The sequence below is a fragment of the Podarcis melisellensis genome (assembly GCF_964234715.1).
Source record: "Podarcis melisellensis genome assembly, chromosome: 2".
NCBI classification, from domain to species: Eukaryota; Metazoa; Chordata; class Lepidosauria; order Squamata; family Lacertidae; genus Podarcis; species Podarcis melisellensis.
Window position 1 is genome coordinate 25,524,771 of NC_138529.1, and position 24,275 is coordinate 25,549,045.

At 46.9% G+C, this 24,275-nt stretch overlaps 1 long non-coding RNA gene across 1 annotated transcript in view; it reads right to left on the bottom strand.

Moving 5' to 3' along the window:
* LOC309363573 overlaps positions 1-24,060 on the bottom strand; it is a 109,177-nt gene extending 85,117 nt beyond the window's left edge. Inside the window, exon 1 of the long non-coding RNA XR_014165414.1 lies at positions 23,304-24,060. This is a non-coding gene — a long non-coding RNA (uncharacterized lncRNA). The remainder of the gene's footprint in view (positions 1-23,303) is intronic.
* Positions 24,061-24,275: the final 215 nt, after the last annotated feature.

Genomic DNA, 24,275 nt, shown 5'->3' on the forward strand with positions numbered 1-24,275 from the left:
TTGTATGTGTAGTAAAAAGGAAAGCAGGGCTGCCATATTTTACGCCTCGATCTGCAGTTCTTTTCAGTATCCCTATCCTTCTCAGCATCACTGCCTTCTGATCCTTGCTTTTTCTCACAAAGTCAGGTCTCCATTAGGTTAGAGTGCCCTTTTTTGCATGTCATCCATTCTCAGATCATCACTAAGACTATGGACAGTGACCTGGGAAGAAGCCCAACCATACCAGTGGGGCTCACTTAGGAACAGGACTTTGTATTCTTCTTTTCCTTTCCTTCACTGTTTTTATTCTTTGTTCAGATAAGTTTGGCTTTTGTAATGTATTATGAAAAGTCTTAATAAAATCTTATTTTAAAAAAATTTAAAATGACCAGAATTGGGTTGTACGTCATCAGCTCTTGCCTCAGGAATTTAGTCTCTTCCATTAATTGAAAATCAGTATTTGTACTATACCTCTTCCAAGCAGCTCCAATCATTCAACATGTGGCCAAGGCATTGGCAGGGGTCTTCCAGCAGAGGTCTCTAAAGTGCTACATGTACAGGCAGAGCGACCACTTATTTTCACTTGTTAGCTCAAACCGTGACACAACTTCTCCTTGCAAGAGAGCTGGACACTAGTATCAGATGACAGAAAACCCACTTTGCCAAGACACAGTGGCTCTCACCTATTATGGCTTAAGCATTTTGTTTAAGAAATGCCAAGCTTGCCTTCAGCTATTTAAGAAAGCACTGCTGGAACAGATCCCCTTTGCACAGGCAACCAGACGGGAGCTTTCCTCCTGACTATCGCTGACGGGAAAAGCTTCTCTTTCTTCCACCAGACGATGGCAGTAATGTTAACAAGAACAGTTTGAACACCCTTGGTTTTTAGATCTTGCATTGAGAAACCTTCTCAAGAGACTTCTGCGTGAACAAAATATTAGGAGTGATTCCATCAATGCACACATGTGAAGGTGTTGATTGGAACTGCGGTCGACCAGGCAGAGAGGGGGTCTCTGTCAAGAGTGGGTCGATGCAGCCTGCTTGTCTTAGACGGCACCTCCACAATTTGTGAGCCACAAACCCATTAAATGCTTCCTGTTAGTCATGCAAGATGGGCCTCAATAAACCTGCTACGGCTGTTAGCTCAGAACTGCAAAAAAGTGATGGTGGAGGATTATTACTGATAAGCACACGGAAGGCTACAAAGCACGACTGGTGGGCTGCAGTTGGTGGGTCATAAATTCTGCGGTGCTGGATTAGGAAATTAGCTGCAGTGCAATTAAAGGGTAACGCCTTTCACCACTAGAGGTGCCAATCCTATTTTTGCCCAATAGCTGCACTGGCACTCAGGAACTTGAGCTGGGGGGTATATCAATATGTCGACTGAAGCCGGTTTGAAGATAGATAGATATATAGATAGACTTTATTCGCATTTGCCAACAGCCATGGCAACATAAAACAAGCAATATACAGTGGTACCTGGGGTTAAGTACTTAATTCGTTCCGGAGGTCCATTCTTAACCTGAAACTGTTCTTAACCTAAAGTACCACTTTAGCTAATGGGGCCTCCTGCTGCTGCCGCGCTGCCGGAGGACGATTTCTATTCTCATCCTGAAGCAAAGTTCTTAACCTGAGGTAATATTTCTGGGTTAGAGGAGTCTGTAACCTGAAGCGTATGTAACCCAAGGTACCACTGTATACAAATAAAAAGACAACATTGGGTAAAATGGGCAATCAAATGACCAAGATTATCATTCAGATAGTGGCCCTTAATCTCACTGCACCCTCAATAAACCTTTGCTGTTGTCTGATCATTTTGATCTGATAAAAGAAACAACAATGTGGCCACAGATGGGCGGCCTGGGATGATAAGTTAGAGTGGGGTAATGATCTCATTCCTCAGATCTTTATAAAGGGGACAGAACAGGGGAACCTAAGCCACCGTTTCCAGAGCCGGTTTGAAGTCCATATTGTGATGTCGGTTTCATAATCTTTGACCTGGCAATATATATCATGAATCATGATGTGTGCAAAAATCTCAGTGTGGGGGAAACTGTGAAGCCAGCCAATGCCTCTACATAGCTCCATCCTTATTTCAGACATTGTAATATATCAGTATATCACGATGTTTAGTTGGTGATATATCACAACGTTGAAAACCAGATATCACCCAGCCCTATCAGGAACCTCTCTGAGGATCAAATGTAGCCTACTGACACATGAACACACTTGCTTGCTTTCCCTCTCACACACAATTCAGGCACACAACTGTGTTTTTTAATTTCTCCTAGCCCAGCACTGTGAAGGGGAGGAAAGTGTCTCCAAATCCTCTGTTGTTCATCAGAAGAACATCATGTGGGGTGGTTGGGCTCATGAAGGATCAAGTAAGTGCACGTATATAAGTTGGCCAGATCCACTGCCGGAATTCAGCCCTCAGGGAATTCAACCAAAGATAGGCTAGCTACCCCTGAATTAAAGTGCATGACTAGGTCTGGGAGACCTTGGCCCAGTTACACACTGAGCTTCTTAGAAGAAGGGTGGGATAATATGCCCCTTCCGACCTTCAGGAGGAGGGGGGTTGTGGGATCACGACCCCGCCCACACTCGCTCTCGCGAGGCTGGCGTCAGCCTCGCGGGAGACAGGGATTCCCTCAATTAGCATACCCTGTGGCGCCAGCCAATCGGCTGGCGGCAGGGGCGGGCCTTCGTAGGGCCACTTAAGGTCAGGGCAGCCCCTGGCTCGCCCCCTTTCTTCCCTGGAGTCGACGCGGGTTTACTCATTTCACCTTTAGGCATTGTCCCCCCCATAGACTCCAGGAGAGTAACCTATGATCGACAACCTACCCTACCCTGGAGGTGGCTCAGTCAATGATGCAATACCACAGAAGCCTTATTCTGTGAAATATGCCTCCTTTGATCAGGCTATAAAGCGTATGCGCAGGTTCAGCAGGGGCGCGCTCTTGGCAAAGTGCGACATTGAGTGGACTTTCCGTCTCCTGCCAATTCACCCTGAGGAATTTATATGGCAAGGTTTTTAGATTTGAGGGGGCTTATTCCATAGACAAATCTATGCCGATAGGGTGCTCAGTGGCCAGTGGTGTGCTCAGCACTGGCCTCCCTCCTGGCAAGGTAAACCAATACTACGGGACTTGACATTTTTAGAATTCTTTCCCATCGTAGTTGCAATCCACTTATGGGAAGACCAGTTTAAAAACCATAGGGTCTGTTTCGGGACGGACAATCTAGCGGTCGTGTCAGTCTTGAATAAACAATCGTCACGTTCACCCAGAGTAGCGGCCCTTTTACGGTACTTTGTCCTTTCCTGCTTGCGGTTGAACCTTCACGCTTCAGCCAAGTTTGTCCCCGGTATTGATAATAACATCGCGGATGCCCTATCTCGTTTCCAGATGGAACGCTTTCGCGCATTGGCGCCGGATGCGCAGCAGCAGCCGCAACCATTCCCGGTGCACCTCTGGAATATTGGCAACGAGAAGCAATAAAGGGAGTATTGTCCACGCTAGCGCCTTCTACCCTGAGATCGTATAATAAGGCATGGCTAGACTTCACATCCTTCCGCATCAAAAAGGAGCGATTCAAGCCGGGCAGGCCACCGTCCAAGTCGGAAGTCATAGAGTATTTGGTCCACCTTAGAGATCTTGGACGGGCCCCCAAAACCCTCAATATTCATTCAGCTGCTATATCCTTCTTTTCTAAAACCTTATTTTCCGTTGATCCCTGTTCGCAGTTCGTGGTGCGGAAGATGCTTGAGGGTTGGCGCAGGTCCAGGCCGCACGGCCTGGACAGGAGAAGGCCCATAGCTTTAGACATACTCACCCAAATCCGTAGGAAGTTGAGGGCCTTGTGTTCGTCAAGATACGAAGCCAGATTATTTTCAGCAGCGTTTTCTTTTCCATTTTTTTGGCGCCCTACGCATAGGTGAAGTGGTCTGTGAGGACCGCACAGCCTCTAAGGGGCTATTGTTGGAGGACGTAACAGTGGACAGTGCGCATGTAACGTTAAAAATCGGTAGCTCAAAGACTGATCAGCTTGGCAAGGGAGCCTTGGTTCGCCTCCAGGCGACTCAAAAGGCGGGCCCTTGCCCTGTAAAGGTTGCCAGAAAATACCTGTGTGTAAGACCAGAGTCTAGTGGCCCCTTTTTCTTACATTCCGACGGTTCTGCCCTCTCAAAGCAACAGTTCACGAGGGTCATGCGCAAGGCAATTGCCGCCATCGGGCTTCCCCAGGAGGAGTACGCCGCACACTCCTTTCGCATTGGGGCGGCGACCACCGCCGCCCATATGGGTTTACCGGCAAAGAATAATGGACATGGGGCACTGGAAATCTAACGCATACCGGGGTTACATCCGGAAGCCCTTCTAAATTCCCCTCAGCTTTCCCCCTGGCACTCCTCCTGATCTGGTTCCCCGATTCTCTCATTTCAGGTACTGGTGTGGTTCGACTGGATCCTCGGCCACAGCATCGTATATTGGGCAAAGCGGCGCACAGAACAAAGGGGCTGGGATAAGGAGCTACGGCTACCCAGCAGGGTCAAATTGTCATGGATCGCCAGGAGGGGTATGCGTTGGGAAGAGTTTTTTCCCAGTTGTATCCAGGAAAATCGCTGCCGAGGGCCCACCCAGTGCCTTGATCATCCAACTGGGCGAGAACGACCTGGCGTATAGGAAAGGGGTGGATTTGATGTGGAACATTATTAATGACTTGGAATTGTTGGAGGCATCCCATGAAAGCTTTACAATAATTTGGTCATCTTTGCTGGAAAGGTGATGTTGGCGGGATGCAGAGAAACCCGTGGCAGTGAATAAAGCTAGGAGGATTGTGGAGCGCACGGTGGCGCGTAGAGTGGCCGCATGGGGCGGTCGGGTCATTCAGCACCCATGCATACGGTTTGACAAGGAAATGCTTTATCGCTGGGATGGCGTGCATCTATCTGATGCTGGCAATGATATTTGGTTGGCAGATATTTTTCAAGGCGTTAGGGATTGGTTACAGGTCTGAGGGTATTGGCGGCGAGCCGGCTTGCGGCTCGGTGGCGGTAGGCATTGGCTGGGGTATTATCATGCAGATGAGGTTGGGGGGGAGGAACGCCATCACCTCCCCCAATGCTTGAAGGGTAGTTCGTTAAAGGACTCCGAGGGGCGACGCCTCGTCCGAAACCTACGGAGGCTAGGGCCTAAAGCGCGCCCCCGAGCGGTAACCCCTCGGGGAGCGCCTAGGGATATGCATCTCGGGTGGCTCCCCCTGTTGGTGTTTAACCCTTCCCGGTCAGACCGGATAGTCGGTTAGGGCCAATGCCTAAAGCCAATACCCTTCTTTCCTGTAATCAATAAAGTTGTGGCCATTTTCGCCCATTAACCTAAAAACTCTGTGTCCGTTGTCTTCATTTATTCCACCTGTGGGGGGGGGAGGGAATAGCCACACAATGCCCCTTCCGACCTTCAGGAGGAGGGGGGGTTGTGGGATCACGACCCCGCCCACACTCACTCTCGCGAGGCTGGCGTCAGCCTCGCGGGAGACAGGGATTCCCTCAATTAGCATACCCTGTGGCGCCAGCCAATCGGCTGGCGGCAGGGGCGGGCCTTCGTAGGGCCACTTAAGGTCAGGGCAGCCCCTGGCTCGCCCCCTTTCTTCCCTGGAGTCGACGCGGTTTCCCACCCACCCGCCCTTTAGGTTTTGCCACTGACCTTGCTATGGGCTTCGGCTGGTCGCCGCAAGGGGCCTGGTAGGAGTTTTTCCATTTGGCTAATTGGCTGGTTTGGTGAGCCACTTGGTTTTTTCGCCTACCTCGTAGCAAATCGTCACAACTCCCTCGGTTTTGGCGGTAGGCATTGGCTGGGGTATTATCATGCAGATGAGGTTGGGGGGGAGGAACGCCATCACCTCCCCCAATGCTTGAAGGGTAGTTCGTTAAAGGACTCCGAGGGGCGACGCCTCGTCCGAAACCTACGGAGGCTAGGGCCTAAAGCGCGCCCCCGAGCGGTAACCCCTCGGGGAGCGCCTAGGGATATGCATCTCGGGTGGCTCCCCCTGTTGGTGTTTAACCCTTCCCGGTCAGACCGGATAGTCGGTTAGGGCCAATGCCTAAAGCCAATACCCTTCTTTCCTGTAATCAATAAAGTTGTGGCCATTTTCGCCCATTAACCTAAAAACTCTGTGTCCGTTGTCTTCATTTATTCCACCTGTGGGGGGGGAGGGAATAGCCACACAATGAAGTAAAATTATTAAAATTCAAAACGAAAAAGCAATCACACAATATCAAAAACTTGTGCTAAATTATCAGGAGAAATCCAATAACAAACAAGGGCTGAAATACGCTGTGTCTCCCTGTGAATATTTGAATTTTTGAACAACCTCAGATTCATGGTACCTCAGGGATTGTCTGGAACCTTATATCCCAGCTCGATCACAGTGAGGTCATTTGCAGAAGTGTCAATGGTCGTTCCCTGAGCTGGTGAGGCTTGTATGACAAGCTGCCAAAAGAGATTCAGGGGACACCTTCTGTGCCAACTTTCAAATGCCTGCTGAAAACTGTTCCCCCCCCCCCCCGTTTTATTGTTTGGTTGTCTGTCTTTATATTGTTGTAGACCACTATGATATATATTTTATGAAACAGTGGTATATAAATAAAATAAATAAAAATAAACATTTTTTGCACAAATCCATTTGTATGGTGACTTTATAGAAACTGATGTTCCGTGTTATCTCACATCTAGTGACTATTTTGGCCTCTGGATACATTTTGGCTACATTTTGGCCGCAGGCTCTCTCCTCTGGCATGTTCACAACTCCCAAGCCTGCTGCCTTTCGCTCCTGAGAAGAGCTGTGTGGGGCTCAGGAATCCAAAAGGTGGGATGTGAGGCAAGTCAGAAGCTTGCAGGTAAACAGCGGAATCATGGAAGGGGGAACAGCAAGGAGCACAGCATGAAGGTTTTCCAACTGAGCTGGAAAGTGAATGGGGTAATAATGAGCCTTTCAAGTTGCAGCATTGCTTGCGATGCATTAGAACACAGGAATGGTGGAAATCGCCAAGCAGTGACGAGATACTTCTATATTTTTTTCTTTGAAAAAAGTGCTTCCCTAGCAGTTTAGATAGTGGCCAGTACATTGCAAGGCAGCTTGCATTTCTAATTTAAAAAAAAAGGCAGGTGTGAACCCAAAGGCTGCCAGTCATACTCCATCATGCTAACACATGTCAGCTCATTAATCTATGACTGTCAAGCTGACCCTATTAACTAGGTATGAAGTACTGTGGCTCATGGGTAGGTGGAGATTCAGTTGCTGTTTTAACAACATCCATGGGTGTGTGGCTAAAGTGAGGCTTCAGCACTTCAAAATGTACCACTGCCATTAGTTCCTGTCCTATAAAAGGTAAAGGGACCCCTGACCATTAGGTCCAGTCGTGACCGACTCTGGGGTTGCGGCGCTCATCTCGCTTTATTGGCCGAGGGAGCTGGCGTACAGCTTCCGGGTCATGTGGCCAGCATGACTAAGCCACTTCTGGCGAACCAGAGCAGCACACGGAAACGCCGTTTACCTTCCCACCAGAGCAGTACCTATTTATCTACTTGCACTTTGATGTGCTTTCGAACTGCTAGGTTGGCAGGAGCAGGGACCGAGCCATGGGAGCTCATCCCGTCGCGGGGATTCGAACCGCCAACCTTTTGATCAGCAAGTCCTAGGCTCTTTGGTTTAACCCACAGCGCCACCCGCGTCCTCCTGTCCTATAACTCTCCCTAATTCCCTATTGCTAGGCAGTGTTAGCCTTTGGGAAAGGTACCACATTTCAGGAATCAAAGCCCTAGAGAAACAAGGGAAGAAGGGACATTTGCTTTTCTCCAGTGAGAGTTTCTGTCATTCTTCCCCAGCAGACTTCTTTTAAAAAGGCAACAGCCACTCCTCCCATTGCACAAGTAAAAGATGCCAACATTGGCTGCGGCAGATGTTTCTGCTTTGGGAATAGCAGGGAACAGTCTCAGATCATCTCAGCCAGGCGTTGTAAAAGCTGCCAGCACTCAGTTTTTCCATCTGGCTCACACTGGAGCTCATCCACCTGCTGTCCACCTCAGGTAGCCCTCTTGGGGCCGTGAGAAATGAGGGGTGACTTGAGGATTTTAAGGCCTAAAGACAGGCATGACTTGAGTGTGCTTCAATGAGTGTTACTAGATGCAGGTGGCGCTGTGGTCTAAGCCACTGAGCCTCTTGGGCTTGCCAATCGGAAGGTCAGCAGTTCCGTTGCTCTGTCTCAGCTCCTGCCAACCTAGCAGTTCGAAAGCACACCAGTACAAGTAGATAAATAGGTACCGCTGCGGCAGGAAGGTAAACGGCATTTCCGTGCGTTCTGGTTTATGTCACTGTGTTCCGTTGCGCCAGAAGCGGTTTAGTCATGACCCGGAAAGCTGTCTGTGGACAAACGCTGGCTCCCTCAGCCTGAAAAGCGAGATGAGTGCCACACTCCATACAGTGGTACCTCGGGTTAAGAACTTAATTCGTTCTGGAGGTCTGTTCTTAACCTGAAACTGTTCTTAACCTGAGGTACCACTTTAGCTAATGGGGCCACCTGCTGCTGCCGCACGATTTCTGTTCTCATCCTGACGCAAAGTTCTTAACCCAAGGTACTATTTCTGGGTTAGCGGAATCTGTAACCTGAAGTGTCTGTAACCCGAGGCACCACTGTAGTTGCCTTTGACTGGACTTAACCATCCAGGGGTCTTTTAAGTTTACGTTTACCTTTTTACTGGGCTCATTGGACAAGTTTATCTGCCATGAAGCGTCCCTTTCCTTCCTCATCCCTAGTCTTTCCAAAGGAGATTGACCCTAGGTCACAGTACCACAGAATTACAGACTTGGAGGGATCCCAAGGGTCATCTAGACCAACTCCCCGTAATGCAGGAATCACAGCTAAAGAATCCCTTGCAGGTAGGGAAGGAGAGTCTAACCACCTTCTGAGGTAGTCTGGCAATCTGAGGCAGGTCAGTTCACTTAACAATGAACACTGGGTATGTGGCAGCACTGTGTTCGTGGACGGCTCTGCTGAGAAGAATCAATGCATGCATGTGGTATTGGATGTGGGACAATTCATTCACACATTCACCTTATCACTCAGTGCTGCTATCAAGCGATAAACATGCCCTGACAAACCAACCCACAGACAGCCACAATCTAGCATGCTACAGTTCTGCGTATTGCTACCAGTACAAAATGGTTAGAATCATAGAATCATAGAGTTGGAAGAGAGCACAAGGGTCATCGAGTCCAACCCCCTGCCAAGCAGGAAACACCATCAGAGCACTCCTGACATATGGTTGTCAAGCCTCTGCTTAAAGACCTCCAAAGAAGGAGACTCCACCACACTCCTTGGCAGCAAATTCCACTGTCGAACAGCTCTTACTGTCAGGAAGTTCTTCCTAATGTTTAGGTGGAATCTTCTTTCTTGTAGTTTGGATCCATTGCTCCGTGTCTGCTTCTCTGGAGCAGCAGAAAACAACCTTTCTCCCTCCTCTATGTGACATCCTTTTATATATTTGAACATGGCTATCATATCAATCACCCCTTAACCTCCTCTTCTCCAGGCTAAATATGCCCAGCTCCCTTAGCCGTTCCTCATAAGGCATCGTTTCCAGGCCTTTGACCATTTTGGTTGCCCTCCTCTGGACACGTTCCAGTTTGTCAGTGTCCTTCTTGAACTGTGGTGCCCAGAACTGGACACAATACTCCAGGTGAGGTCTGACTAGAGCAGAGTACACTGGCACTGTTACTTCCCTTGATCTAGATGCTATACTCCTATTGATGCAGCCCAGAATTGCATTGGCTTTTTTAACTGCGGCGTCACACTGTTGGCTCATGTCAAGTTTGTGGTCAACTAAGCCTCCTAGATCCTTTTCACATGTATTGCTCTCTAGCCAGGTGTCACCCATCTTGTATTTGTGCCTCTCATTTTTTTTGCCCAAGTGCAATACTTTACATATAAAGCAACCCAAGGAAGATATAAAGCAACCCAAGGAAGTACAGTGGTACCTCAGGTTACATACGCTTCAGGTTACATACGCTTCAGGTTACATACGCTTCAGGTTACATACGCTTCAGGTTACAGACTCCGCTAACCCAGAAATAGTGCTTCAGGTTAAGAACTTTGTTTCAGGATGAGAACAGAAATCGGGCTCCGGCGGCGCGGCAGCAGCAGGAGGCCCCATTAGCTAAAGTGATGCTTCAGGTTAAGAACAGTTTCAGGTTAAGAACGGACCTCCAGAACAAATTAAGTATTTAACCTGAGGTACCACTGTATTCCTATCAATCACCACATAGCATAAAGGTAAAGGGACCCCTGACCATTAGGTCCAGTCATGGCCGACTCTGGGGTTGTGGCGCTCATCTCGCTTTATTGGCCGAGGGAGCCAGCATACACTTCCGGGTCATGTGGCCAGCATGACTAAGCCGCTTCTGGCGAACCAGAGCAGCACACGGAAACACCGTTTACCTTCCCGCCGGAGCGGTACCTATTTATCTACTTGCACTTTGATGTGCTTTCGAACTGCTAGGTTGGCAGAAGCAGGGACCAAGCAACAGGAGCTCATCCCATCACGGGGATTCAAACCGCTGACCTTCTGATCGGCATGTCCTAGGCGATGTGGTTTAACCCACAGTGCCACCCACGTCCCACCATATAGCATACTTCAGTATAAAAAGGTAGACGGCGAATTTTGAGGGGTTTTGGGTGGGGTTGCTGGGGGCTAGGAGGGAAAGAAAAGACACGCTAAAGCTACAAGTCATTTTCCAGCTCCCTCTTCCCCAAATAAAACAGATAACACTCAATTCACATACACACAAGCCACCTCTGTGGTGGCAGCCGCAATCTTTGCTCAGCCTTGCCAACAAGCTACACAAAGAAAGAAGTCTTGATTTATGGCTTGTCCGACAAATTTATCCACTGCTATCGTACAGGGGAGCGTAACCAACCATTCCATTATTGGGATATTAGTACACACACTACTCTGTTTTGTTAAGATTGCTACTCTCCAGCACAAAGTCTGCATTTGTTTCCCTGCAGGGGTGAAAATAAAGGGGGTTTTGTGTGTGTTTCTCTCCCTTCCCCTCTCTTCCTCCCCCCCCCCGCCCCCCCACCCCCAGCCACCGGCACCCTCTGTCCTCTCTTTTGCAGGTCTGAACGAGTTTATTTGACACTCCAGTGAGCTTTGTGAGGAAAGTGCCCGAGGATAAATGCTCCCCTAAGAGTTACTTGGCGTTAGACAGAGGGACCCTCTTCAGAAGAGAATGGGGGCTTGTTGAGATGAGGCAGGAGGGGGGAATCTGGTGAAGAGATCCCAACCAGCCCTCACAGAAGGGTCTCTGTCCTGGACTTACAATAGAGCAAGGCCTTAAAATACACCAAATGCTGACTGGGAGTGGGGGAACACATTCCCCTCCTTTTAGAAGGATTTCTCCTCCTTTTCTTTAAGGAACAATTGAATAAGTTATAAAAGGGGCCTCCCCTCACCATACATTTTTAGGAAGCATTAAATGAGGTTCGGGTGGCCGGTGGCGGGGGGGGGGGGAGGGAGTAGGTGGAAAAGAAAGAGTTTCATTCATGACTCTAAGCAGAGAGTTTTCTACCATCCTCCCCACCCACCCACCCAGCCCCTCTGTTTGTGTGTCCAGAAAAAACTACTTTCTTTAAAAACCGAGCCTACTTGAAATCTATAAGAAGCTGGCTGAGAGGGCTCTGGGAAAATGTTAACAGAGAAATAATCCCACTTCCAGCTGTGGGCTAATCAAATATTGTCCTCCAATGCTAAAACAAGACAGGTGGACCCCCACAACCCTTTCAGCTGAAGAAGGCACTTAGTTTCCCTAGATTACGTACGAATTTGAAGAAGAGATGGCTTGGACTCCCAGTTGGCAGTGTAAGTTACTCCAGTTTGGGATGGTCCCTGCTTCCACAGAGAAAAAAGCTTAACCTAGCATATCTAGTTCCCAACAGCAAGAGCTGTTACCATCACTCTCTTTCACACACAAACACAGCATTACAATGATAGGAAAGTTCTGGAATGAACCACTGGGGTTCATCAAATCCAAGCACCTGCAATGCAGCAATCTTTTGCCCAACATGAGATTGAGAGTCTCATGCTCTACTGACTGATGTTGCAGCTTCTCCTACATCCCACCCAAATGTCCCCACAAAGGGTAAGTGGGACATAAAAGCCCTATCCTCCTAGCCTGGAGATTGACACCAGTTAGTTCATCCATTGTCAGTGGCGGAAAGCAGGCAGAGGCGTGGCTGGTGCGCATCCCGGGGAGCATGGCAAATCGCCCACGGGGGCATGGCGTACATTTGGGGGGCGTAATGCATGTCCTGGGGTGTGGCTCACTGCCTGCAGCGGCGTGGCACACCGCCCGTGGAGGTGTGGCACCGGCGCGGTTGGAGGGTGCGTAGCATGCGTCAGGGGGGCAGCCATGATGGTACTCCCCCTCCCCGATGGTGCCGGGGGCGGTGTACTCCCCAGCCCCCCATTCCTCCACCAGTGTCCATTGGTCCATCTAGCTCAGTAACTGATCAATGGACTGATTTTGATATAGGGCATGTTCCTACTTTGCTCTTCTGAGCCCTCACTGGAACTAAGGGGATTCTCTGCTTCAAAGGGCAGCAAGAAAATAATAATAATTATAGAAATGTCCCTTTTCAACCAGGCCTTTGGCTGATGAATATTCTATGGTCTTTTGAATGGTTTTTTTTTTTTTTTTGCTTTTGTTTAACTGTTTATTTTGTGCTTTCCCCCTGTATTTTAATGTTGTAAACCTCCATGAGATCCTTGGATGAGGGGCAGTATATCAATTTTAATTAATAATAATAATAATAATAACAATAACAATAATACTATATCAAGTCAGGTAAGGTGGAGCTGTTCCCCTAATGGTGCACACATTGACTTAGTACCACATTCAGGTACATTCAAGTTCTAGATCACACTGAAGCTATTCAGACACACACAAATCTGCAGAACTGTATGCATGAAGCTCCCTCTCTCTTACTGCAGGTGTTGTCTACACAGCACCAGGGTGGAGCGAGCTGGCACAGCTCCCCTCCTCCATTGGTTTCATCCATTAGTATAATGCCAGAATAGGCCTATTGTGTAGCAAAGTTCCCTCTGAAATCAGGGGTGTCTAACCTTCAGGCCTCCACATGTTGCTAGACTCCAGCCCTCATCATCCCTGACCTTTGGCCACGTTGGGTGGGGGCTGATGAGAGCTGGAGTCCTGCCGACATCTGGCAAGCGACTTTGGCAACTTTCAGGGAGAGAGATGGCGTGAAGAAATATACAGCAAAATTTTGTGCTGATCGGCTCAAAAAATAAGTTCTACCCCCAGGTAAGTGTGCACAAGACTGCTACCTTTGAATGTGAGAGAGGAGAATAGATGAAGGCAAGAACTGCTGCTTGAATGGTACAGAGTGATGTTTCAAAGTGTTGACATTTGGACTCCACTTCAAGCAACAACATTTCTTGGGCCAGTACAGTATTTTTTTTTGTAAAAAACAAAAACCCAACCATTACTGAACACATTCTGTCCTGTGGCAGTATACTGGTGATTGGCACAGTGAATGCCACTGGAAACTGACTAGGTTATGGCAAGGATTGAGATTTAGGAATACACTGTCTAGGCCCCTTTGAACCATGATCTTCACCTAAACTTAAACTGAGATTTGACTATAAATTCCAGCTCAACCTCCTCTAAATACTGGCGTTCACTTTTATGAAGTAGCAGCCTACATAAACTAGTTGTCCAACAGGTTAGAGAACGATTTCCCAAACTTGGGTCCCCAGCTGTTTTTGAACTACAACTCCCATCATCCCTAGCTAGCAGGACCAGTGGTCAGGGATGATGGGAACTGTAGTCCAAAAACAGCTGGAGACCCAAGTTTGGGAAACACTAGGTTACAGCAAGGATGGTGAATCGGTGTGCCCCTTCAGTTGCTATTGGACTACAACTCCCATAAGCCTCAGCCAGCATGACTTGATGGTCCAGGATGATGGGAGTTGTAGTCCAGCAACATCTGGAGGGCAACAGGTTTCCGCCTTCTTAGATTAGATGTATCATAGTCCACATATTTTTACTCGAGAAGGCCAACACACATCATTCAGAAATATTCAATAGTAATAGCCGACTGGATAGCTCAGTTGGTTAGAGCATGGTGTTGATAATGCCAAGGTTGTGGGTTCAATCTCCATATGAGGATGCATATTCCTGCATTGCAAGGGGTTGCACTAGATGATCCTCAGGGTCCCTTCCAACTCTACAATTGTATGATTCTGTGAATTACATGCACTTAATCACAAATATGAGAGACAGTTCTTACCATATAGTACCGACTATTGATGTCAAAGGCTACCCAAGCAAGCCTTGAATAAAATGCTTATAGGTGTGTGATACTCAAATAACAGGTGAGTAAAGGGAACTCAAAAGATAACTGGAGAGATTATACTTTTCAGGAATGAGCCATCATCAGGTATCTTGAACAGTGCACTCAAAAGATGCACAGTTCAGGACACGCCAGGAGGCAGTCAAGAGGTCACCCCTCACCTCTAGCTACTAGGGAAGTTGATCAACTTTGTTTAGAAGTTACAGAGTGCATGGCCATATAGTACATTGATAAATGTGATATGAAATCTTGACAATTAAAAATTAACCTGCCAGAAAGATGTGTGTATATTGAGGGACAGTGTAATGCAGGGACTAGAGTGGGGGGGGGGGTTCCCCTCCAGATGTTGTTGGAGTCCAACTCGCATCAGATTCAGCCAGCATGGCCACAGATCAGGGATGATGGACATTGCAGCCCACATCTGAAGGGTTGCAGATTCCCTATCCTTGGGCTAGGACCAAACAGGTTGAAATCTCCCCTCAACCCGGGTGACTCTAAGATAGGTTACAGATTCAATGTTTATCTCAAAGGCTCCTTGGAAAAAAGAATCATGAATACCCCATTGAGCAGCTTGAAAAAAAGCAGGCATAATAAATGCAATAAATAAATATATATTTTTAGTAATGTAATAACTGGTGTAGTGCAATGAACAAAGTGTCCGACTTGGACCATGGAGATGTAGGTACAAATTCTCATACCGGATTTAAGTCAAGCAAGAATGAGAAAGAGGGCTATTGTGAACACTTCCCATGAACACCACTGTTCCTTCACAATTAAAAGGTACCTTTGCTTGTCCCAGACTTGAGAAAGAAACCAAACAAGGACAACTATGCTTTTCTAAAGAAACATATTGAATGTTTAAAGCTTCTATGTGTACATCTGAAAGCACAGTGAAAACATTGCAATGGAATGTGAAGTTCAGGTCTAAGAGAGATTGCCAAAGCTGGATGATAAAACCTTTATCGTGGTACAAAATATACCAGCTGTCACAGGTGGCAAATTTAGCCACTGGGGAAAAGGGAAAAACAGTTTGTATTCCAGCTAATTCTGTCTATTGTCAGAACACATTCAGTGATGGTGGAATTACAACTATGCATTTCCTCAGAATCTGACAGCTGGATACTGGAACAGAACCAGTGTGCTGTGATTGTCTGTTTCTCCACTTGCTCTAGTTGCCCATTCCTCTTACTATGTTATACAATTTGTCCCGTTCACCCCCCCCCCCTTGGATCTATGACTTTATTAACTTACAAATTGAATTACAGTAGTCATCTGATTTTAGTCAATTGATGCTTTGGCTAAAAGCTGCTAAGAATCCTACAACCCAAGAGGCATAAGCAGCAGCATCCAGACAATTCAAGCAAGGACCAAAGGTAGATCACAATACACCTGCATGGGGAACCTGCTTCCATGCATGGATGAAACTCTCACCCAATTATTCTGAAAGTTTCATTTATTTTCTAAAATTTAGACCACACACAAAGTGCATAAGCCTCCCCACCCCCTTTGGCTGTTTCTTTAAAAATAAAAGGGGGGAAATATAATGGGCGGCATTCAACTAAGTTTTAGTTTTAATGATTCACATTAATGTCAATGGGTCTTCTATGAGTAAAACCCAGTACAAGCAGCTCCCCAAATATCTAATGTCTTATGCTAAAATTAATTAATTTGCGTGATTGAGGAGTGGATTTGGAGAATGGAGCAAACTGGCAGCGATGCACAAACTCAAAGTCAGGGACTCGTTTTCCCCTTCTCATCCCCCGTGCAGGATTACCAGTACGATATTATGACCAGAGCATCAGGGAGGCAGTATGGAATACAGGTCGCAATCCACAGCAAGCACCTTTTATGGCAGGAGAAAAGGGTGTGTTCACATCACAGCACAGTGAAGTTGTTTCCCCCACCTGAATTTCATATCTCTTCCTCCTCAGCTGTTCACATCAGCCTGCTTTCTGCTTCTGTACACACCAGGGGGCATTGATGGGAAGGAGATGTCTTCACACCCTTGCAAAGGTGTTCATGTCTTTACAAGAGACATACTGTACAGAAAAGGAGATGGTGTTGGCATCCATCTGTATTAGGCCTGGAACCTGCCAGAAAGTAACTTCCCCTGCCAATCAACTGCCTTCTTTCCAATCCATAGCCAGGCCAAGGAGGTACTTTCTAAGGCACCTGGCTAAGTTGGTCTACTCTAGACCAAGGCTAACAAGAAGAGCCCTCTTGCACTCACAGAGCTACAATTTCCATAGTTCCCTGGAAGAGGAGTTGACTATTAAACCACTCTGGTTTTGTAGCTCTGTGAGGGGAATGGGGTCTCCAAACAACTCTCAGCATCCAAAGTATGATACTGCTTTAAATGTATAGTGCAAACAGGGTTTAAAAGAAAGAGAAAGGAGCGAGAATCAGCAGGAGCAAGTTGTGGATGTTGTTCAAAACACAGCATTTGTTTTCAGCACTGCTTAGCTAAAATGCTTCACTCCAACATTATGTGCCTGTGACAGATAGTGGCAATGACAGCACTAGCCTAACCAATGCACTACAGATGTGAAGCATGGGAAACCCACGACAAAGGATGCTGGGATCTGTAGTCCAGCAAGATCTGGATGGCCACATTTTCCCCATCCCAGACATATGGAATCAGAAGCCAACTACTCAGGAAGCCCCCCCCCAAATCAGCACTATGGATAAAAGTCAAGAACGGCAGCTATACTGTGGTGTTCGAGATCGGATGGGCAGAAGGTCTCTGGATGATCTGAAGAAGGTGGGCAAGGGTTTGGCTCCCACTTGTTTGTCAACAACAGCAACAAAATTTTGTGTGGAAGGCCAGTGAGTTCAAATCAAGTTCTAGTGCTCAGTGCAAATCCCTGGGCTCAGGATCCTTAAATTCAGAACAGAAACCTGCCTTATGAATCTCACGGATCTAGTAAAATAAAATAAAACTGCACAACTTTGATCATCCCTGTTCTAGAATCCCAAAGGCAAATTGGGAAAAAGACACAAAGATCGTCCACTCTTCCACAATTCTGCTGAGCAGCTATACATGATGGTACTCCTTGACTTCATTTATCTATATAATTCACACTGCAGGTCTAACATTTCTCCTTGTACTGCAGTTTGTCACTTACACTGTTAGGAATCCCTTTGCACAGATTTCTTCCAAAAGCCCATGGATGAAGAGGCAACACCCTAGAATGCCTGTATTTTAGAACAAGTTTTAGATAGGTCTAGCTTCCTATCTAGAGAACATTTGCAGCTTTCTCACAATGCAGACACAGCTCTGTTTCGTTGTGTGAATGTAATTATCAAAAGTGCCTTTTGTATAGGAAACAGTGTTTGAAGTAGCTCCAAAGACCCAAAACTTTCACAGATAAAAACAAGATCCTCCCAATAGGTTTTCTGTATTTCCTTTAACTCAACACAATTGGACACATTAAAAAGTCAATTTCTTCACAACAGGAAACAAGGGCCAAGGATTTTACTACGTTACATTGCACTGTGCATCAAAGAGACACCCAAAATCAACCAAGGATATCTGATGAGTTTTGCGATTAAAAGCACCACATAACTCAGAAGCTCCCTCTTTGTATGAAAGTTTGCTTAACAAACATTGCTTTGCTTACTTTTTATCTCTTCAGCTGCTTCACCCATAACAAGTTTTCCTAAACAGAGTTAAGAAAGGCTTTCCCATGACAATGTCAACATGTTTGGTTTTCAAATCTATGTAAGCAAACCCCAAACAGATCTATGAAATGCTAGTGAACCATTTGCAGCTTCATGTGCAATTTACACGAGATATACTTAACCAAATGCCGAAATTGCTCATTTCCATTTCTGCAATTATTGTTAAGGGGATATATTTTAAGAAGCAGGTTAGGGCAAGGCTCTTGAACAGCTTCTGGAACAGCCATTTCTGGCTCAAGAAGAGCGTGGAATGTTAGTCAGGTCTTGCCCCAAGCGGACAGAGGCTTTGTACACATGATATGAGTTAAGGACATTAATCCCTCTTCTTCTGAGTCAGTGTGGTGTAGTGGTTAAGAGCGGTAGACTCGTAATCTGGTGAACCAGGTTCGCTTCCCCGCTCCTCCACATGCAGCTGCTGGGTGACCTTGGGCCAGTCACACTTCTCTGAAATCTCTCAGCCTCACTCACCTCACATAGTGTTTGTTGTGGGTGAGGAAGGGAAAGGAGAATGTTAGCTGCTTTGAGACTCCTTTGGGTAGTGATAAAGCGGGATATCAAACCCAAACTCCTCCTCCTCCTCCTCTTCTTCTTCGTCTTCTTCTTCTGGGATAGCTAAACTGGTAGAGCATGACACTTAATCTCAGGGTTGTGGGTTCAAGGCCTCCACTGGGCAAAAAGATTCCTGCACTGCAGGGGTGATGGATTAGATGACCCCCGTGGTCCCCTCCAACTCTACAGTTCTATCCCCCCCCCATTATATTTACTGAATTTTTCATTATCTATTATTACAGTACTTTTATATTTTTCACCTTGTTATTTGCTCAAAAGAGCTATCGACATCCCTCCCTCCCACCTCATGGTTACCCAAACTATTTCTATTTCACCGTATTTCTATTTTTTCCTGTTTACTTTATATCCATCTCAATTATCAAATTTTAAATAAATATGTCAAAAAGTATATAACCTCAACATTACAAGTTTCTTAAGTCAGTCCTGCTGGTGTTGTTAAATGTTGACAATTCTCCTTCAAATGTCATATCAATTTACTCCGGTCTTTTTGGAATGTTTGAACCCGCTGGTTTCAGATTTTCCCGGTCAACTTTGCCAATTCTGCATATTCAATCATCTTCATTTGCCACTCTTGAATCGCTGGGAACTCCTGTTGCTTCCATTTTTGAGCTAATAAAGTCCCTGCTGCTGTTGTTGCATACCTGAACAGCCTTTGGTCTTTCTTCAGGATTTCCTCACCTATTATCCGCAATAAAAATGCTTCTGGTTTTTTAACAAATGTACTTTTGTATATTATCTTTAACGCATTACAGTGGTACCTCGAGTTAAGTACGTCTTATAGAGTGAAAAATACGGTACTTAATTCGTTCTGGAGGTCCGTACTTAACCTGAAACTGTTCTTAACCTGAAGCACCACTTCAGCTAATGGGGCCTCCTGCTGCCGCCACGCCGCCGGAGCACGATTTCTGTTCTTATCCTGAAGCAAAGTTCTTAACCCGAGGTACTATTTCTGAGTTAGCAGAGTCTGTAACCTGAAGCGTCTGTAACCCGAGGTACCACTGTCCCAGTAAGCTTTTACCTTACTGCACTTCCACCACATGTGATAAAAATTCCCTTCCTTTTCTTTACATTTCCAACCAACCCTACAATTCTATGACCAACAGCACTGCTTATTGCATCACCTGTGGTGTGGATGGTTTGCCTCACTCACCTCTCGGCACTACACCTTCAACGTGCTGGCACAGCATAGGCTATTTGCAGGCTAACAGCTATGGAAGGGTGTCCTTCTAGTTACACACATTTGTAGGCTGAATTGGGGTGGCAAGGAGATGAATGGAACTAGATAGAACAAAGCTTGCATTGTGAGGGCTACATTAGGGAAGAAAATGAGCAATAGCAACAAAAATAAATGGAGAGAAAGTGTTGTGGGGTTTGTTTTTTGGCTTTCTTTATTTTCTCAAGTTACCTGAATATTCATTTGGGGGGGCAAGGCTTTTTTTCAGCCAGAACTCACCTGAACTCACTTCCGGCACCTCTCAGGTGGGAGTCATTGCCCTTATAAGAGAACAAGGAGGGTGTTCATTGTGAGTGCCAGCACCTCTTTTTCTAGAAAAACAGCACTGCTTGGGGTATATTCTCCCAAGTGCTCACAGGGCTGTTGATTACCTTTCTTAAAACTACCCCAGGCTGGTGGGATAGCAAGATATTACTGTCCAGAAATGTTGCTGAACCCAAGTGATGGTTGCTAAAGCATAACACCATAGTTTGTATGATACACCCATTTGAAAAGGGGAGAGATTAAGCACAGCACCCAGGCTAAAGTCCAGAAGATTCGCTTCTTGCTTATTGTGGAGTTATCTCATGCGTCATTTCCAGAACATATTTTATGCTAGCTGTTTTAGAAAAGGATTTGCCCCAATCCCTTTGTAATTGTCCAACACAGGACCAGAGGGGTGTAGCCTTTATTTACAGAAGCAAAATAAGAAAGGAGATAATATATTTCACCGAGAGTTGATGTAAGGTTATGAGCATGCACACACATGCAGAAAGGCTTCTACAATGTCAGAATGAATGCAATTCACAGACAAGAAGGAAATAAAACTGATAGCACCACTCGAATTCCCATGAGAAAGATTGCATCTATAAACCCGTGTGTGTGTGTGTGTGTGTGTGTGTGTGTGTGTGTGTGTGTGTGTGATATTGCTGCTACAGAACCATGCATGGATGATAAACCTTTACTGCAATATACATCTGAATGAATGCATATTTATTAGAATATGCATCTGAATGAATGTATATTCAGAGTTAGACCATCTGCTTCTGCTGTATGCTTCTGCTCAAACATAGAATTTTGTTGTTGTGTTTAACACAACAAGCTAATGGTTGTGGTCACATCACACAAACTGCAACAATGTGCAAGTTCCAGTGTCACCACTGGATCACATTTTTTTTAAATTGATGTTAGCTTGCCCAAATCCCTATGCCCAGGCAAAGACAATCATCGCTCTGCCAGAAGTTTCATCTCCCTCCTGATGAAACACACAGAGAGAATTCTACAGTTTCCTTAACGCTGATTTCCATTGCTCAAGTATTTGTGTAGGAACATGAGCCTCATTCATTTTCACTATAAGGTTGCAGTTGAAATACAAGAAATGATCTTCCAATCCCCCCCAAAATTAGTACAGTGATGAAAAGGAAACTATCATGCTGGAACTACCTAAAAGATTACACCGACAACACATTTTATTTTTTACATTTCTACACCACCTTTCCTTCAAGGTAGTCTACACACTTCCCAAATGAGTGCATTCCTGCAGAGGCTGAAATCTCAGACATGTGAGCTTTGAGAGTTGGATGAGCTGTCTGCCGTACAAAGAAAACCATGCACTAATCTATCTATCTTGAATGATTTGGATATTCTTTCTTGTATCTAACCTCCTATGACCTTCCTGCGGGTCAGCTCTACTGACTTCTCCACCACCACTGAAAACATAAATGCTCTGTCTTGGGAGACGACAAACGTAAAAAAATCTGAGAGGATGGAAATGCATTCAGGCCATTGCAAGAGACTAAAACATGTTATGCAGATCTAACGGACATTTGGGGCTGCCTTGGGAGCAAATGGCTCCTATAAGATCATTCAAATCAAGTTTCGCTAATGTGCTCCCAGAAGCAAGAACAGGCGCAAGTGATGGTGAAAGGAAGGGAAGCAGTGCAAAAGAGACATTCGATCCAAGATCCTTGTCAAGCTAAGAAATGTGGTTTAAGGCATTCTTGCCATAAATAAGATTCATGGGTGACAAGATTGCACCAGTTCCCACAAGAGCTCTATAAAAAGGCTGCGGTGGTGAGGCAGTGTGTAGCATCCCCAGTACAAGCGCAGGGGTCGGCAAACCTCACCATAGAGCTAGTAGTGCTGTCAGCAAACAAGATAAACTGCCTCTGCCTCTTGGGCAGGTGAGTCACTGAAACATAGAGGAAGGCTGAGGAGGGAATTCTAGCTTTGCACACCCTGGCTAGAGGGTGCATGAAATATGTCCTAGTGGGAAGAAACTCCCGAGATCAGAGAGGCACCCAGGAAGGAAGAAAAAGAAGGAGCATATTGGCTACCCTAATGAAAACAAAAGCTGATTATATAGAAGACAGAAGCCTAAAGCAAACCATTGGAGCCCATTTACACAGATGAAGGACTCAGTATTAAGTTACAGAGCAAGGTTAACAGCACCTGTGTCCCCAGGGACAAAATAAGGAGGCATAGGAGACTGGGGGGAAAAACCCATGTTGGGAAAGGAGGCACAACCAAAATTTGTGTTGGGGGAACAAGCAGACAAGGCATTGCATGTGTGCATCTACGGAAGAACTGCAAGGCTTTGTGATCAAGCCACTGGGCTCGCTCGCCTGCATAACAGGACATGGCCGTTCCAACAACGCCAATACATGCATGCTTTTTATTAGATCTTATTTTTGAAAAATAAGGAAGAAGGAAAGAAGGAAATATTATGCAAGGTTCTTCACCCCCCCCCAAAAAAATAGATTAACAGTTTTGAAATATGTGCACGGATAAGCCACACACATTGCACAGGGCTTTCCCCAAAGACAGGTGCGTTTCATCCTCACACCCACCGCCAGGCACATAATGCACTTCCTCTCCTCTCTGCCATTTCCTACATGACTCGCTCGCCTCGCCGCTTTTTCTCGACACCCCCAAGCAAAACACCCCAGAATTGCACCAGTCAGGGCGCCGCGCGCAAGGCTCGTCTGTATCCATTCGCGGCTCCATCTCACCGGGTTGCGGGCTGCCTGGAGCTTCCCTGCGGTGGGTAGGCGCTGTTCCCTCGCTAATACAAGCCTTCAAGTAACGGGCCCTGAATGCAAAGCGATAATAAAGCGAAACTTCCTGGAACGCGATAGAGAGAGAAAGGGGAATGATTTTTACGCTCACCCTCATCACAGTGCTGGGGATTCGCCCGCTTATTATTCTCCGTTTGGCGATGTCCCCTTAAGAGCATCACGTACATCCATACACATTGGTGGTTCGTGTAAAACAATCACTGGCAGAACTGTTTAAAAACCAGTAACAACAGAAAGCGCTCCCTCATCCACGTTGGAGCCGAGATGCCAAGACGAAGAGCACCAGCTGCCCCTCATCTTCACGCCACCGCTTCCCAGAGAATCCAAAGCAATCGAGGGCAAGCAGGAAACTTACCTGGAGGGCATCCCCCATGTGGAGAGAGGCTGCTGCGAAAAGCGCAGCAAGAATTATATTCCAAATATGAAGGCGGGGACGGAGAGGGCACCAAGCAGATCAGCTCCAAAACGCACCGGATTTTGCGTCAGGCAAAGGTGTCCAAGCCTAACCGGGGTGCGCAAAAACCATCGTTGCGAGGCAGAGGTACCACAATAATCCAGGCCCGAGGGAGACCAAGGGGCCAGGTTCTCCCAGGTGTTCTTGCCAGCATCTTCCCTCCTCTCCAGCAGATGCCCTCTTCCCGGAAGGGCGATGCTTGAACATCCTAGAGGCATAAATCCAACGCAGCGGGGTCCTTCCTTGCCCAACCGGGAAGATGAGTCCAGGTCGTGGGGGCCATAATAACCCGCACGCCACCATTTGCAGACACTCTGCCGACCTGCAGCAGCCAGCCGAGAAATGCGCACGATCCCCCGCATTTGTGCCCGGCGAGGCGCGCGATGTCTGTCTCCCTCCGGGCCAGCCCCAAAAGAGCGAGAGCAGCTCCCAGCGCATCCAGGCACCCGGGAGAGAAAGAGGCTGGAAGAAGCAGCCAGCTCGCGGGATCCCGGAGCGGCTCGCCTCGCATCGAGGAGGCGCCGAGAGGTCCCTCCACCAACCGCGCCTTAGCCAAGCCCCTCCTGCCGGACCCCGCCGGCCGAGCGCCGCCCAAGCAGCAGCTCCGGAGGAGACGCACTCTCGCCGCGCACCAGGAAAACGCGCGCCCTGCCCACCTCCCTCACACTGCCCGGGCTCGAGCCATGCCTGCTTTTATATACTCCGCAGCCTCAGGCTCGCTCGACTGCGGCAAGACGAGGCAGAGAGCATCACGGGAGTCGTAGTTTTTCCTCTCCCTCCGTCCCTCCCTCTCTCTCCACATTCCAGTTAATGTTTATATACTTCGTTATTTAAACGTGATAGATGATAGATTAGATAGATGATAGATAGATA